The 18,185-nt window shown below is 27.4% G+C and overlaps 1 long non-coding RNA gene and 1 pseudogene across 1 annotated transcript; both read left to right on the top strand.

Moving 5' to 3' along the window:
* Positions 1-265: 265 nt before the first annotated feature.
* LOC137810045 (WD repeat-containing protein 55-like) lies at positions 266-4,291 on the top strand (annotated as a pseudogene).
* A 3,292-nt stretch (positions 4,292-7,583) lies between these two features.
* On the top strand, positions 7,584-8,190 carry LOC137810649 (uncharacterized). The gene is made up of 2 exons (XR_011080942.1): positions 7,584-7,727; positions 7,936-8,190. It is a non-coding gene; the product is annotated as an uncharacterized lncRNA (long non-coding RNA).
* The last annotated feature ends 9,995 nt before the right edge of the window (positions 8,191-18,185 follow it).

The raw sequence follows: 18,185 nt of genomic DNA, 5'->3' as shown, positions 1-18,185 counted from the left end.
TTAATATTTAATCCACATTTTACTTTGATATAAAATCAAATAACAATATATTTATTTAACTTAAAATAAAACCATATCTCATAAATCTAATTTAAATATTTATTTTGGTGTTATTTTTTAAAATTATTCTTAAAAATCACTATTTTCTTTATGTATGAGGGACATAATACTTAATCCTTTCTTCCACTCCAAGCAGGTATGTTCTTCACAGCACTAAACGCTCCTTTTCAGTTTTCATATATAAAGATGAGTTTTTTTTTTTTTTTTTTTTTTTTTTTTTCTTTAGACAGTCTCAAGTTTCCGAAATTCTATCTTCCCACCTCGTTGATCTTTTTCCCAATCTACTATTGCATTGCTAAACAGGTGAAGGATGGAGATAAATTTGGGAAAACTTGCATTTGATATTGATTTTCATCCGTCAGATTATCTTGTGGCCACGGGTCTAATTGACGGTGACCTCCACCTGTATGTTGCTATTAAAGTTGCAGCTTTCATGGCTAACACATTTATTTATTATTTATAATTTTTTTTACCTTTTTTTTGCATTGATGATAATTATTGATTGTGTGTGCTGCAGATATCGTTACAGCCCTGATAGTGTCCCTGTGAGGTATAAAGTCTGTACCTTGTTTTTTTATCTGTTTGATACTTGTGAACTCACATACATGTTGACTTTATTTGTTTGCTTAGTGTGGTTGTTGTTCACTGATTGATGCTGCTAATATGTAATTATCTGTTGCAATTATTAATATTATTTTATTATTTATTCTTTCAGGCAATTGGAAGTTCATGCACACACTGAGTCTTGCAGGGCTGTTCGATTCATCAATGACGTGGTAATGCTGTTTATTTTCGATGTTGTGTATGATTTCTGTGAGTTTGAGTTTTAAAATGCTTATGGTTATGTTTGTCTTTTAGTGCTATTAACGGGTTCTCCAGATTGCTCTATACTGGCTACGGATGTGGAGACTGGATCTACAATTACACATTTGTTGTGATATGGGTTAAGGAGAATCACTGTATCATCATTGCTTTAGAATTTGTATTTGCTTTTTGTTGTGATATAGGGCTGTAGTAAATAGATTGATAAACCTGACCGAGTCAACTGTTGCCTCCGGAGATGATGAGGGTTGTATAAAGGTATATTTCTGCTCTTATTTCAATTTCTCAGAATTTGTATTTTGTTCGAATTCCAGATTTTTTTGTACATGGATTATTAGTATTTTACATAGATATCCAATCATTTCTATGATAGTGGATGGTAGCAATAGATTGATCTCTTGTTTTAAAATTTAACAATCTTTGCCTAGCTCTTAAATTGATAAACCTTACTTAGTATTGCTCGACTAATTTGAAAGCTACGCATGTGCAAGCATAGAAAATACCAGGTCAATTATCAATCCTGTCATATCCATTTGACCACAATCCCTTTCTTTCTGCAGCACCCCCACACCACATCATTGTTTCTTTTATTTTATACATGTATATTTTTAATTTTATTTTATTTTTAGTGCTATTTTGTTTAGAGTCACCACTACTGTTCTGAAGATAGCTGCAATATTGATCTTTTAGAGTATTGGGAAGGTCAGATTATTAGAATTTTCTCAATGTCTTTTATTTACCTCTTGTTGTAGGTTTGGGATACAGAGAACGCTCTTGTTGCAATTCTTTTAATGCCCATGAAGATTACATTTCAGACATGACTTTTGCATCTGATGCTAGGAAACTTTTGACAACAAGGTAGCAAATTCATGTAGTTTACCTGCCCCAAGTTATCAAAGGATATAGTCTTAATTCTTATTTTCCATAAATTTCCTTTTTGTTAGTGGAGGACTCTATCTGTTTGCAATCTTCGAAGAAATACTGTAAGTTGAATGTGTTTTCTGGTTCCTCTTAAAACTTGCGTTCTCTTTATTTATTTCATGAATTTTAACCACCCTTTCATGATTTGTTTGATAGGTGCAAACTCGATCTGAATTCTCTGAAGATGAGTTGCTGTCTGTTGTTTTAATGAAGGTATCAAAGTCATGGCCCATGAATTTGCAGTGAATTCTTATGCTTTTATAGGACTTTTTTAAATATTTCTGTCTTTCTTTGTACTGAAAGGTGTACTGTGTTTGACACTAACCTCTTAAATGATCACATTACTAATGTTTACATTTTTTTGTCTGGAGTGACCAGAATGGTAGGAAAGTTGTGTGCAGCTCACAAACTGGAATCATTATGTTGTATTCATGGGGATGCTTCAAGGATTGTAGGTATATGATGTGGAATGTGTCTGAATTAAATGATCAATGATCAAAATATTGTTTCTGGAGGAGAGGCTGAGAAGCCTTAACCGAATGTTTTCCTTAGCTTGTATTTCTTGTTGTACTGATGTTCTAACTAGTTGGTTTCAATTTCAGTGATCGATTTATTGATCCCTCTTCCAACTCTATTGATGCAATGTTGAAGGTGAATCAACAACATAACACAGCTATTTCAGCTTCAGTAGATTTTTTGATCATTCTTAGATGTTGTAATAAACTTTCTTTGATGTTATTCTTAGGTTGATGAAGATAGAATTATTGGATCAGAGAATGGAATTATCAAGTGAGTCTTTTGCTACTGGAGAGCATTGTGCCTCTTTTATGAATTGTACTTCAATATTTTATTTCTTATATTCTCTGTTTCAATTATATTGGTGTTATTTTTTTTCAACTTGGTCGGGATATTACCCAACAGAATCATCCAGCCAATAGCCGAACACTCAGATTGTCCTATTGAGTGTCTTGGTAACATATTGTCTCTTCCACTCTTAGCATTTAATGACTAGTTCAGCTTGCATGTGAAAACTGTTGTTTTAAGCCTCAATTTCTTCATAAGTTTTTCTGTCCTTAGCATGGATTCGATAGTTTTCATTGCAAGGTGATTTTGGCACTTCATCCATGATTTCAGTGGTTTCTGTCTCATTATTACGTGCTTGAGCATTAGCATGCATTTTTTTGTATGTTTTCATATCCTTTTCTTATTCTTGGTTTCTTATAAAAGCTTCACTTATAATTTCTTTGGTCTTGTAGCATTCTCTCATGATAGGAAGTTTCTTGGAAGCATCGCACATGATCAAATGTTAAAGGTACGAACTTCTCAGTTCTAATTCCTTAAGATCTAATGGAATTTTTCCTCTGTCACATTTATACTAGGCAGTCATTATCGTGATTGACATAAACCTGTCCTTTCTGATTTTACTCAGACTTCCTAACATTTGTATGAAGAAACGTTGCCTCAAATATAAAGGGGTATCTAAGGTGTTTAGGATTTTTGAGTAAAATCAGTTCGCCAGCTTTTTCTAATGGTAGATTTTAGCAATATCTCTAGCGGTCTGGATTAATTGGGATTGTCACTAACAATTGAAAAGGGGACAATTCATGGTATGTGTTACGGAAGAGAGTTGATCTAGTTGTAGGGCTTATAATGATGTTTTATACCATATGTTGATTATTTGTATAATGGTCCTGTCAAAATTATAGTTTATGGCATTTAAATATATAAGTTAAATCAGTTAATCATCATATGGTTGTCAGAGCATTAAAAAGAATTTAGAACATATATGTATGTTAACATACTGGTTCGATGAGTTTGCAACAAAATATAGTCTCCCAGTCTGAGGTATCTTTCTTAATAATAAGAGAAGGTGGGTAATTATAAAGAATGTAAACAATTGATTGTATGTGTGTCTGTATTTTACTATAATTTTATAGTTTGTACTAAAGAAATTGTCGTTTGAACATTCTCAATTGTTCTTTTGTGCAGCTTTGGGATTTGGATACCATATTACAAGATACAGGAAACACAAACAAATACTGGAGTGGTTGATAGTGATGATAAATGGAACTAGATAAGGATTCTTCAAAGTTGAGTAAAGGTAAGAGATGATTTACCATGGATGTGAATGTTATAAATGTCCATAATTAAAGAGTACAGTTACATTACGATTTTTGGAAGGCAATGTATATGCTGTGCTTCAATTTGTGTTAAAAATTTTGTTACAGGGAACAAGAGAAAGAATGCAAATAATGAACAAGCCTTTGGTGGTTCGAACAACTTCTTTGCCGATTTATAGGAGAGATTTGAATGCAACTTTTGTTTAATGTGATGAGACGACCCACAAGAAGATGAAGTATCAGAAGTCTCGCAAACACAGGAAATGATGGACATCTCCATTGTTGCACCTGCTATCAAATCATTATAGTTAAGACTCTGCTGTGGTTTCAAGAAATTTAAATTAAAGCATTAAAAGCAAAGTTATAAATTTCAATTCAGGAAATAGATTACTTTCTGTGTTGGGTTTGAGATATTAACGATGTCACCTTACATAAAGATTAAAGTAAAGAAATGTGTTTTTAAGTGTGATTGACAAATGAAGGTCTTCAAGCGAAGGATTGTAAACTAATTGAAGCTTGAAATGATAAAATAAAGAATCAAAACCATATAAAGAATTTAAATTTGTTGAAAATCATACTTTTGTGTTGTTACTCAAAATTTAAGTCCTAATAAGTATTTAGGATTTTCATGATATTCTAAGTGAGTAAATGCTTGAGGGGTAATTACTTAGTCTTAGATCTTATATGAAAACTTCACTGGTAGAATGTACTGTGTCTTAAGATTTTTTTCATAGTTTTCGTAGATGGCTAAAACATGCCAATTGTGTGTATAATTTGTTTAGGGTTAATCTCCAGCTTTTTTTAATTATTTAATTTGCAAATAAAAAAAAACAGCTAACACTTTTAATTTGCAAAAAATATGAAATAGGAAACGGAAAAAGTGAGATACAAAAATGGGCGTTTAAGTTTAAATAAAATAAATTAATAGACAAGGCATCAGATTTTAATTATATAGACCAGTGAAAACAGATAAGCTCTTGTACATGTTCCTTATGACGATAAAAAAAAGGTTAATTTAATTAAAATATTATTATTAATGAATTATTATAATAATTATCCCAATGAGAAATAGTGCTGAATGTCCATATTTTTTATGACAATAAAAAACTTTGAGTATAATTTAAAAAATTGGTATAACGATTATTGTAGTGAAAATAATTACCTAAATCTAAAAATTAAAGTATAATAAAATATGAAGTAATAGTTATAAAAATCATTTATTTCTCTATTAACTGTTATAATTATATAACAAAAATACTTTTCAATTTTACATTACTGTTTATTATCAATAGTTTAATATGGATTATAAAAATAAAAAGTTGGTTAATTATGAAAGTTAAAATCGTAAAAGGAATATGTAAAATCACATTACCATCAACATATTAGTTTCCAGTTGGTGGACTAGAGAAAACTCTCAACATGAAAAAAAAAAAAAAAAAAAAACATATTAGGTAAGATGTTTTAGGTAGAAACTCTTGTTCTGAATTAAGGTGATTGGTGCTTAACAAGATATATATAATTTTGTTGGATTTGATTTCATATTGTATTGCTATTTTTTTTTAAAACATATTAATAATAATAGCAAAATATGTTTTCAGAATAATTATATTTGAAAAAAAGACCTTTATTAATTTATATTATATAATTAATTTTATTTATTCTACTATAATATAAACATAAATATTACTAAATGATAATAAAATTAATTATATGAAAAATATAATATATAATTAGTGTAGTGATTATATCTGTAAATATAATAAGTTATTAATTATATAATCTCCTATGTGTTTATCTATTATTTAAATAAATATTCCATTATATAATAAATATTTCATTATATTTGCGTATATAATTGCTTATACGTTTTGATCAATTAATCGATTAGTGTTTTCTTTTTAAAAATGATTGCAATTATACCAAGAATTTTTTTGCCTCATTTTCTGATATGCTTTCACTGCTTTTCTTTGTTTCTATTTGTCTGCAAATTTATCAGCGGAAACAAATAGATCCTAAAAAAAATAATGAATAAAGATGAATATGAATTTCACTTGAAAGCTATTAAATAGTTTATTAAATAGTGTATTTGTATCGAACACATGTATCGAATACCAATATTCGTAGGACAGGTATTGTAAAGTGTTAAATTAAAAAAATATTTATTAGATTTCTGACAATTATAACACAATTCTAATACAATTTTAAAAATGAGATATAAATTAATTTTCTAAAAACTCAAACTTATTTTATAATTTTTTAGTATGATTATAAAAAATAAGAAACAAATTATTTTAAACCAGTAGAAAACTGAAATATACTTGTGCAAATTATGAATTTATATAATTCATAATTATATAATATATTGATCTATGTCCATGTGTCCTATATTTTAAAGATAATACGTTTCTCCGTGTCTGTGTCGTGTCAGTGTGTATCAGTGTTTGTAGTACAAAGATGAACAATAACTACAAGAAAATCATTAAAAAAATCAATTTTAGAGACAAAAAAATTATTAGTTATGTTCAGAAAATTATATACTATTTTAGAGACTAAAGTTATTGACATCTAAATTAGATACTAATTTATAAATTATTTATTAATAATAAATAATTTTAATATGGTTGAAAGGGAAATAATTGTCCAAACATAAAGAGAAATAATTGTTCAAATATAACATTATAAGAATATTAAAAAATAATCTAAGAGTTACAATAAATAAATAAATAAGTTACATTCTTTATTTATGTTAAAATATTATTTATAGTCTTTGATAATATTAAATTAAAACTTAATTATAATAATTAACATTTTTTTAATGATATAATGTTATTTTTTTAAATTATAATATTATCTTTTGTTTGTAAAGTTACAAATTAAATTAAAATTTTATTATTAATAAGTATATTAAGCTTTGAAGTCATAAAATTTTAAAGTATAAATAAAAGATTTAAAATGTGCGAGATCTACGATAGAAGAAAATCACTAATTAAAAACTAATTTTATAAACTAAAATAATTAATTACTATATTGATTAAGTTAGATATCATTTTATAACTTAAAAAAATGGTTAGTATTTAAAGTACTCTTTATTATTAATAAAAAATTATAAAATATTATCTTTTAGAAATAACTTTATAAATTTTTATTAATGATATAAATCACTTTAGATACCAATAGTATTTTAGTCTTTAAACTATAATTTAACTTAATTATTATAATAAATAATTTTTTATTTATTTTTCAATTTAGTAGAAATTGAATGATTTTATATAATTATAACCAAACTTGCATAAAATCTTACCAATAATGTAATGTACTTATTTTGGTAAAAAATTGTTATCAAGTTGAAAATTATTAATTTTGAATTAACAAAGTTCACTGTATTAAATGCATTAAATGTTAAGGATAATTGTATTTCAAATATTATAGTAAGTTTGACAAAAACAAACTAAATATATCTAAAAACTGAAAAAAAATGTTGTAGGAATTAAATGGTTGAATTTTGTCATTTATTTAATTTGTAACGTAATATATTAAAAAATTAAAACACCATTAAGTACATTAAGTAACGAAATTATGAAATTAAAATTTCATTGATACTACTCTCATCTAGAAACAACTATAAGAATTACTATTTGCACTAAGATTTAAACACTCACACTAGTATATTTGAGAACTGTGATCAAGTATTTCCAAATCACGCAAAGAAACACTTTTCCTTGAAAAACACTGTTGCAATGACTTTCCATTTCAATCAATTTTTTTTCCTGAGAATTGTAATTGTTGCTCTGGTTCTACCTCAAGGTAATTAGTAAAATGATTTCATATTTTAGTTTGTTTATAACATATAACTTTCATGATTCTTTTTTCTAAGCTACTTTCTAGTCAACATTAAAGGAGAAGGCAAAATAAAGTAGTTAATAATTTTGTATCCATTTTATATGTTGAAAACTTAGATAATAAATGAAATAAATTTATTTACAAAACATGTGAACTTGTTTCTTTGTGACAGAAGTGATCGTTGCAGAACCCGTTATTGGAGCACCACTAACAACACAAAGTGATTCACCACCAGCAGATTGCAATACATTAAAATGCAGTTTTGGTGCAGATTTTTGTGATATATGTTGCAAGGGACAAAACCATAAGAGTGGAACATGTGTCAAAAAAGTCTATTATTATTTTTGTAAATGTGAGGATTAAACTTGTAATGCATCCATTCATATTTTATGATAAAAATTTAATAAAATTGATATGTTTTTAATTATCATTTTATTCCAATAACAATAAAAGTTTGGGCTAGCATTTTTGTTAAAAATTAGTAAACATAAATAAATTTGCAAGATAAGGAATTATTAGAAAAAGAATTACAATTTCATAGATAATATGAGATAGAAAATATAATGTAATAAAAAAAATCATAATTGTTGTCATTTTCTTATATTTTATATTTAACTTACATGTTTTTCATGTTTAGTTGTATAGAAAGAGAATTGGTTAATATTATCTTCAATAAATTACTTTAAAATAAGATATATGAATTTGTTATTCAAACAAGTCAATCTCGTTTTAGAGTGAATAATATTTTAAAAATAGGTTTAATTACCTTATTCGTCTTACATTTCTAGCCAATATTCAATCTAGTATAGTGGTTTTTTAAAAAATCAATTTGGTCCCTAAGTTCTTTAAAATGTATTCAAAGTGGTCCTTTCCGTTTATTCTCAGCTTATGGCGTTAAGTGGTGCTTATGTGGCACTGACGTGTCAAGTGAGGTGGATTATGGTTACATTAGTTTATTCAATAATGAACTAGGGTTAGGGTTATTGTGATTTGAATTGGGGATTACAAATTTTTGAATTGAAAGCACACTTTAGGGTTTCTGATATACGAGGATTGCTCCCCTAGTTCGATTCTGTGGCGCGCTCCCCTCGTTTGATTCTGTGGTAAGATCGTGAGCTACGATTGTAAGTTGCGTTCCCGTGGTCCATTCAGAGGTGCGAGATCCAGAGGAGGTGAAGGGGCAGGAGAAACGTTTAGTACAAATACTCTTATTTTTATTTTGATATTGTCCAAAATATATTCACCATATACTTAACTAATGTATTTTCACAATTGGCATGTATAGAATACCAATACTACTCGCAGGACAGATATCGGTAAGTGTCAAATTTAAAAATTATTTATTGGATTTCTGACAATTATAGCACAATTCTAACACAATTTTAAAAATGAGATATATGTTTTAATTTTCTCAAAGCTTAAACTTAATGTATAATTTTTTAGTATGATTATAAAAATAAGAAACAAATCCTTTTGAACCAGTATTGAAAAACATTTTTTTGCTAAAAAAAACTGAAACATACTTGTGCACATTGTGAATTTATATAATTCACAATTATATAATATATTGATATATGTCCATATTTCCTACATTTTAGAGATTATGCGTTTCTCGGTGTCATGTGTAACAGTGATTGTAGTACAAAGATGAACAATCACTACAAGAAAATCATTAAAAAAAAACAATTTTAGGGACAAAAAACTATTAGTTTTGATATGGTTGAAAGGGAAATAATTGTCGAAATATAAAGGAAAATAATTGTACAAACATAACATTATAAGAATATTAAAAAATAATCTAAGAATTACAATAAATAAATAAATTACATTCTTTATTTATGTTGAAATATTATTTATAGTCTTTGATAATATTATTTTTGTTTTTATTTTCTTTCTTTATATCTTTTATCTTTATTTTGTTTTGATTTGTTTTATTTTCTTTCTTTATATCTTTTATCTTTATTTTGTTTTGATTTGTTTTATTTTCTTTCTTTATATCTTTTATCTTTATTTTTTGTTTTGATTTGTTTTTATTTTATTCCTTTATATCTTTTATCTTTATCTTATTTTGCCTTTATTTTATATCTTTTATGTTTTTAGTTATTTCTTTTATTTTTTTTTGTCATCTTTATTTATTTCTATTTTTGTTTTTGTTTACTGTTTTTATTTTCTATATTTTATTTATTTCTTTATTTATTTTAACATAATTTTTTTTCTCTAACTTTTTTTTTAAGCATTAAGATTTTTTTTTCTCTAACTTTTTTTTAAGCATTAAGTGTAGCATTTGCATTAGTTTTTTTTTTTAGGATCTTGCATTTAGGGTAGACACTTTAGTTGCTACTTTTTGATTTTTTAATATTGAAAGCAATTCAGGGAAGACTCTGGCTAGGAAAGACTTGGTTTCTAAGTTTGTCCACTTGTGACTCACCTCTCTTTCCTGGGAGTTTACTTGGTTTTCTTTTCAATTTAAACAAAAAAAAGAGTTTGCTCTAAGGCGTCTAATAGGTGTTGGTGTCCATAATATACATCCCCTGTTTTCAATTCTAAAATGGAACGGAAATTAGCTGAAGAAATTTACAATTATGATATTTATTATGAGCCATATTTGCAGCAACGTTCACAGTTTTATGAGCAGCCTCAACAACAATGTGAACCATATTTTCAACAACCTCAGCATTTTAATCCATATTGTCAGCCGTCATATGAGCAACCTCAACAACAACCATATTATCAGCAATACTATTTTGATGAAAGTGAAACACCTTTTCAACCATTTTTGCAAACTGATAATATTACTCATAATCTTGAAGAGCCATCTTTGGAGGAGCTGGTGAGACAATTAATGGTAAATACAATGAAATCTCAGCAAAGCATAGATGCTACTCTATCAAAGTTAGAAGAGAAAGTTGGTCAATTGACTAGACAATTTGAAGATATTTCTAAGCAAAGTTTGAATTCACATCATGATCCTAATTTAGATATAGAAAATCTTTCCAACTTTGATACATGCTATACTTGTGATCCTGATATATATGTTGAGATTAATTCTGCCATGCCTCCAGTTTCCATTTCATTTGCAGGAATAAAACCTTATCCAGACACTCCCAAAGTGCATATGACGGCTGAAGACACAAAGGATTTTGATGATACATGTGCAGCATGTTCTGTGATGAACAAATGCATAACCTCTGATGATATAATTTGCAATGCAGACACTGTTGATTTGCAGGTTGTTAGGATCTCTGAACCATTACCAACTAATGTCCAACCTCCACTGATGGAGGAAAAATCATTGCTTAATCAAGAGGCATTAGACTTTATGACACATGCTGAAGTTGTTGATGTTGTTATACTTGCTGAATCTACTGAAAAAGATTGCGCACTAGCAGATGACTCTAATAGGGTTTTGGAGGTAATACAAAATGAGGAAGAGTTGACATTGGCCATCTTTCAGGTAGATGCTGCTAGTGGAGAAGAAGATGATATTATTCTTCCATCCTTGAAGCTTCAAAGAGTACAACCTCCACTATTTAAGGTGAAACCCATATCACTCATTCCATCATCTCCACTGGCTACACCTTCTATCATAATTGGAACGTTTGAAAGCAGCCTTTACCAGCCACCACCACCTCCTAACTTACATTTCATTCCATCTCCCACCCCAACTAGACCGTCTACCCTAGCTAGACTGTCTAGCCTTAGACCACCGCCCTTAGACGATCCCCAAACAGTTAACCATATTAGATCGTCTATGATGAATAAATTTTTGTCTTCCATCTATACTCTAGAAAGTACCATCATCCATTCATGGAAGAAACTGTACCATTTCACACGCCCTCCAGACCTACCCCAGTTCCATCCACTATTTCAAGGCTTCTTCATCATAATATTTTTGTTACATAGTTTACCAAGGTACTGCATGCCTTGGCAAGACCTTCCAGCAATCATCATCTCTGTGCTACATTATACAAAGGCCCTTGGATTATATTGTAGAGGAGATGGTTGAAGAGATTTGTTGCAGTTGCCAACTCCCTCAAGCTGAATGAGGGAGTACTTCTTCTCTCACTTTTATTATACAAATTTATTTATTGATTTTACATTGAGGACAATGTATGATTTAAGTGTGGGGGAGGAGAATCATAGTTTAGGATTTATCTTTTGTTGATTTATTTTTGTGTTTTTTGTTTTTCTTTTAATTGTTTGAATTTCTTTTTTGCTTCTATTAAAATAAATAAGCTTTTTTAGGATTGTCTAATGGCTGACATGTTTTATAATTCTTGAAAATCTTGGTTTCTTGATCTTTGTTGTTTGGATTTTCTAAAAAATTGATAAATAAGTTGGTTATGAGAAATTTTGGGTTGAATCTTTTGATAGAATGTCCCTAGTGAGTTTTGAGCCTTAATTGATATATCATTTAATACTCTTTTTAGTGTGTTTTCACTCATGTTTGCTTATACTCTAGAACTTAGCTTGATTCTTTGTTTTACAATTGTGATTTACGTGCATGAACTGATATGATAGAGGCATTCTTTGTTTAAACTAACTCACTAGCCATATTAGCCTACCTTTATGATAATCCATTTGTTAGCCCCTTGAGCCTATAACCTTTTTCTTATTTTTAACTCTCATTACAAGCCTCAAAACAAGAAAAACCATGTTTTTCCCTACCTTAGAAGATAAAGGAGCTTTGAAATTATTTGGGAATAGGTTTTTGAATAAGTGTGGGGGTGTATCTCATTTTCATAGTTTACCTCTTCAATTTTTATTTTTTTTAAAAAAGAAAAAAATGGATATAAAAAAAAGAGAAAAAAAGGAATACATCAAGAAAAAGAAAAGCAAAGCAAATTAAAGAAAATAAGAGTGGATCCTCTAATACATTGGATTGACTGTCTATTATATGAAAAAATGATATCTTGAAATAAAAAGAGGAGTTGAATTGTCATAATACTTACACTTGTTTTTAGACCTATGCTCTATTGCTCCTTTGTTTTTCTATGGGTTTTAAGCCTAATTTCCCCATTTTACCTACCTTTACCTTAGCCTCATTACATCCCTTATAAAGTCCTCTTGATCTTTGATTGCATATTTTTCAATGGTTGTGAATATTAGAGTCTTGCTAAGCATATGGTAGTGTTTGTCTGCATGAGTGTTGAGTGTAACTACAAACCCTAAACACTTGAGAGTTGGAGAGTGTCCAGTAAAGTTTTGTCAATTTTAACTCAACCTTCAATTTCAAGTACCTGCTTATATATTAAAATATAGGAATTTTCATTCACATTTTTCTTGATTCCTTGATTTCTTGAAATTATATCATGTTTGTCATTATGCATTCTTAGAATTTGCTATTTGTTATTTGCATTTTTTTTCTTTTCTTTTTAAACCTCATAGTGTTTTGCCCGGGAGTGCAAAAGGATTAGTGTGGGGGTATTTGATGAGCATATATTTATTCACGCTCATTAGCCTAATTCATAGATTATTGGACTATAATAATAAATAAATCCATTGTTTTAATTAATATTCTTATAATTGGCTTTATTTGGGCCTTAACTATTATTATTGTTAATTTTGTCTTTTTAGAGTAAATTATCCAGAGGAAGCATCTACCTTTGTGAATGGGCCAAATATGCAAAAGTCCAAGTGCTTCTTGAACCAAAACAGAAAAAATATTCTGAGGAGAAGAAAGAGAAAATAAAAGCTACAAGATTCCATAAACAGAATTGGAAGCAAATCTTCTGCAAAATAAAAAGAATTATGGAAAGTAAAATTGTTTACAAAATCTAAACTGCAATATTTTCCCAAGATCCTTGGAGCAGAAAAGCCTATAAAAGGACACAAGCATCAAGGAGAAAAGGGGGAGCTTCATAGGGTTTTCTTAGTTTATTTTCTTCTTAGTAATTCTTTTGTTTTGCCTCCGCATGGAAGGCTAAACCTTTTTGGTTGATTCTTTTGTAATTCCCCATTGAGTTCTGAGGTTTTGTTCAATAAAAGTTTCGATTTTTAATTCTCTATAGCAGTTGTTTTTATTGTCTAATCTCCTGGAAAACTAGTTTTTGTGAGAGGTTGTACTTGAACGCATGATTGAGAGTCTCCCTTATCTTAAACTTTGGTTTCTTAGTTAGTTCGCATTGTTCTAATTAATTTCTTGGGCGCATGATTCAAGGGAGAGGAGGTAAGCATTCCCATGGAGTATACGCATGGAACAAAGTGGGTATTGATTAAACTAGTAGACGCATGCTTTATTAGTGAGTTTCAGTTGAATCAGATCGGCGCATGTTCAATCTGGTTTAGCTCTGTTGGAGGATTGAGAAAAGATTAATCTTTAGAGAACCTGTGAAGAATTCAATGGTGGAAGAACTTCGGATCAACCGCTTTTTATTGTTATTGCTAACTTTTATTGCTTGCAGATAGATTTTAAATCCTGATAAACTGATTTTACTATTGGATTCGTTGGAAGACGACTTGGGGTCATCTGGCCACAATTATACATCTCTCTAGTGTTAGACAAGTCTACGCTAGAATCATATTAATTTGACAGCAAAACGACAGCTATCAATAATATTAAATTAAAAATTAATTATATTAATTAACATTTTTGTAATGATATAATGTCATTTTTTAAAATTATAATATTATCTTTTTTTTGTAAAGTTACAAACTAAATTAAAATTTAATTATTAATAAGTATATTAATCTTTTAAATCATAAATTTTTAAAGTATAAATAAATGATTTAAAATGTGTGAGATCTACAATAGAAGAAAATAAGTAATTAAAAACAAACTTTATAAACTAAAATAATTAATTACTATATTGATTAAGTTAGATATAATTTTATAAGTTATAGAAATGGTTAGTATTTAAAGTACTTTTTATTATTAATAAAAGATTATAAAGTATTTTCTTTTACAAACAACTTAATAAATTTTTATTAATAATATAAATCACTTTAAATACCAATAATTTTTTATTTTTTAAACTATAATTTAACTTAATCACTAAATAAATAATTTTTATTTATTTTTCAATTTAGTAGAAATTGAATGATTTTATATAATTATAACCAAACTTGCATAAAATCTTACCAATAATGTAATGTACTTATTTTGATAAAAAAATTGTTATCAAGTTGAAAATTATTAATTTTGAATTAACAAAGTTCACTGTATTAAATGCATTAAATGTTAAGGATAATTGTATTTCAAATATTATAGTAAGTTTGACAAAAACAAACTAAATATATCTAAAAACTGAAAAAAGATGTTGTAGGAATTAAATGGTTGAATTTTGTCATTTATTTAATTTGTAACGTAATATATTAACAAATTAAAACACCATTAAGTACATTAAGTAACGAAATTATGAAATTAAAATTTCATTGATACTACTCTCATCTAGAAACAACTATAAGAATTACTATTTGCACTAAGATTTAGACACTCACACTAGTATATTTGAGAACTGTGATCAAGTATTTCTAAATCACGCAGAGAAACACCTTTCTTTGAAAAACACTGTTGTAATGACTTTCCATTTCAATCAATTTTTTTTCCTGGAAATTGTAATTGTTGCTCTGGTTCTACCTCAAGGTAATTAGTAAAATGATTTCATATTTTAGTTTGTTTATAACATATAACTTTCATGATTCTTTTTTCTAAGCTACTTTCTAGTCAACATTAAAGGAGAAGGCAAAATAAAGTAGTTAATAATTTTGTATCCATTTTATATGTTGAAAACTTAGATAATAAATGAAATAAATTTATTTACAAAACATGTGAACTTGTTTCTTTGTGACAGAAGTGATCGTTGCAGAACCCGTTATTGGAGCACCACTAACAACACAAAGTGATTCACCACCAGCAGATTGCAATACATTAAAATGCAGTTTTGGTGCAGATTTTTGTGATATATGTTGCAAGGGACAAAACCATAAGAGTGGAACATGTGTCAAAAAAGTCTATTATTATTTTTGTAAATGTGAGGATTAAACTTGTAATGCATCCATTCATATTTTATGATAAAAATTTAATAAAATTGATATGTTTTTAATTATCATTTTATTCCAATAACAATAAAAGTTTGGGCTAGCATTTTTGTGAAAAATTAGTAAAAATAAATAAATTTGCAAGATAAGGAATTATTAGAAAAAGAATTACAATTTCATAGATAATATGAGATAGAAAATATAATGTAATAAAAAAATCATAATTGTTGTCATTTTCTTATATTTTATATTTAACTTACATGTTTTTCATGTTTAGTTGTATAGAAAGAGAATTGGTTAATATTATCTTCAATAAATTACTTTAAAATAAGATATATGAATTTGTTATTCAAACAAGTCAATCTCGTTTTAGAGTGAATAATATTTTAAAAATAGGTTTAATTACCTTATTCGTCTTACATTTCTAGCCAATATTCAATCTAGTATAGTGGTTTTTTAAAAAATCAATTTGGTCCCTAAGTTCTTTAAAATGTATTCAAAGTGGTCCTTTCCGTTTATTCTCAGCTTATGGCGTTAAGTGGTGCTTATGTGGCACTGACGTGTCAAGTGAGGTGGATTATGGTTACATTAGTTTATTCAATAATGAACTAGGGTTAGGGTTATTGTGATTTGAATTGGGGATTACAAATTTTTGAATTGAAAGCACACTTTAGGGTTTATGATATACGAGGATTGCTCCCCTAGTTCGATTCTGTGGCGCGCTCCCCTCGTTCGATTCTGTGGTAAGATCGTGAGCTACGATTGTAAGTTGCGTTCCCGTGGTCCATTCAGAGGTGCGAGATCCAGAGGAGGTGAAGGGGCAGGAGAAACGTTTAGTACAAATACTCTTATTTTTATTTTGATATTGTCCAAAATATATTCACCATATACTTAACTAATGTATTTTCACAATTGGCATGTATAGAATACCAATACTACTCGCAGGACAGATATCGGTAAGTGTCAAATTTAAAAATTATTTATTGGATTTCTGACAATTATAGCACAATTCTAACACAATTTTAAAAATGAGATATATGTTTTAATTTTCTAAAAGCTTAAACTTAATGTATAATTTTTTAGTATGATTATAAAAATAAGAAACAAATCCTTTTGAACCAGTATTGAAAAACATTTTTTTGCTAAAAAAAACTGAAACATACTTGTGCACATTGTGAATTTATATAATTCACAATTATATAATATATTGATATATGTCCATATTTCCTACATTTTAGAGATTATGCGTTTCTCGGTGTCATGTGTAACAGTGATTGTAGTACAAAGATGAACAATCACTACAAGAAAATCATTAAAAAAAACAATTTTAGGGACAAAAAACTATTAGTTTTGATATGGTTGAAAGGGAAATAATTGTACAAACATAACATTATAAGAATATTAAAAAATAATCTAAGAGTTACAATAAATAAATAAATTACATTCTTTATTTATGTTGAAATATTATTTATAGTCTTTGATAATATTAAATTAAAAATTAATTATATTAATTAACATTTTTGTAATGATATAATGTCATTTTTTAAAATTATAATATTATCTTTTTTTTGTAAGGTTACAAACTAAATTAAAATTTAATTATTAATAAGTATATTAATCTTTTAAATCATAAATTTTTAAAGTATAAATAAATGATTTAAAATGTGTGAGATCTACAATAGAAGAAAATAAGTAATTAAAAACAAACTTTATAAACTAAATATTATTAATTACTATATTGATTAAGTTAGATATAATTTTATAAGTTATAAAAATTGTTAGTATTTAAAGTACTTTTTATTATTAATAAAAGATTATAAAGTATTTTCTTTTACAAACAACTTAATAAATTTTTATTAATAATATAAATCACTTTAAATACCAATAATTTTTTATTTTTTAAACTATAATTTAACTTAATCACTAAATAAATAATTTTTATTTATTTTTCAATTTAGTAGAAATTGAATGATTTTATATAATTATAACCAAACTTGCATAAAATCTTACCAATAATGTAATGTACTTATTTTGATAAAAAATTGTTATCAAGTTGAAAATTATTAATTTTGAATTAACAAAGTTCACTGTATTAAATGCATTAAATGTTAAGGATAATTGTATTTCAAATATTATAGTAAGTTTGACAAAAACAAACTAAATATATCTAAAAACTGAAAAAAGATGTTGTAGGAATTAAATGGTTGAATTTTGTCATTTATTTAATTTGTAACGTAATATATTAACAAATTAAAACACCATTAAGTACATTAAGTAACGAAATTATGAAATTAAAATTTCATTGATACTACTCTCATCTATAAACAACTATAAGAATTACTATTTGCACTAAGATTTAGACACTCACACTAGTATATTTGAGAACTGTGATCAAGTATTTCTAAATCACGCAGAGAAACACCTTTCTTTGAAAAACACTGT

This window comes from Phaseolus vulgaris, chromosome 11 (assembly GCF_000499845.2).
Source record: "Phaseolus vulgaris cultivar G19833 chromosome 11, P. vulgaris v2.0, whole genome shotgun sequence".
Taxonomy (NCBI): Eukaryota; Viridiplantae; Streptophyta; class Magnoliopsida; order Fabales; family Fabaceae; genus Phaseolus; species Phaseolus vulgaris.
This window is presented reverse-complemented; position numbering and strand designations above follow the sequence as displayed.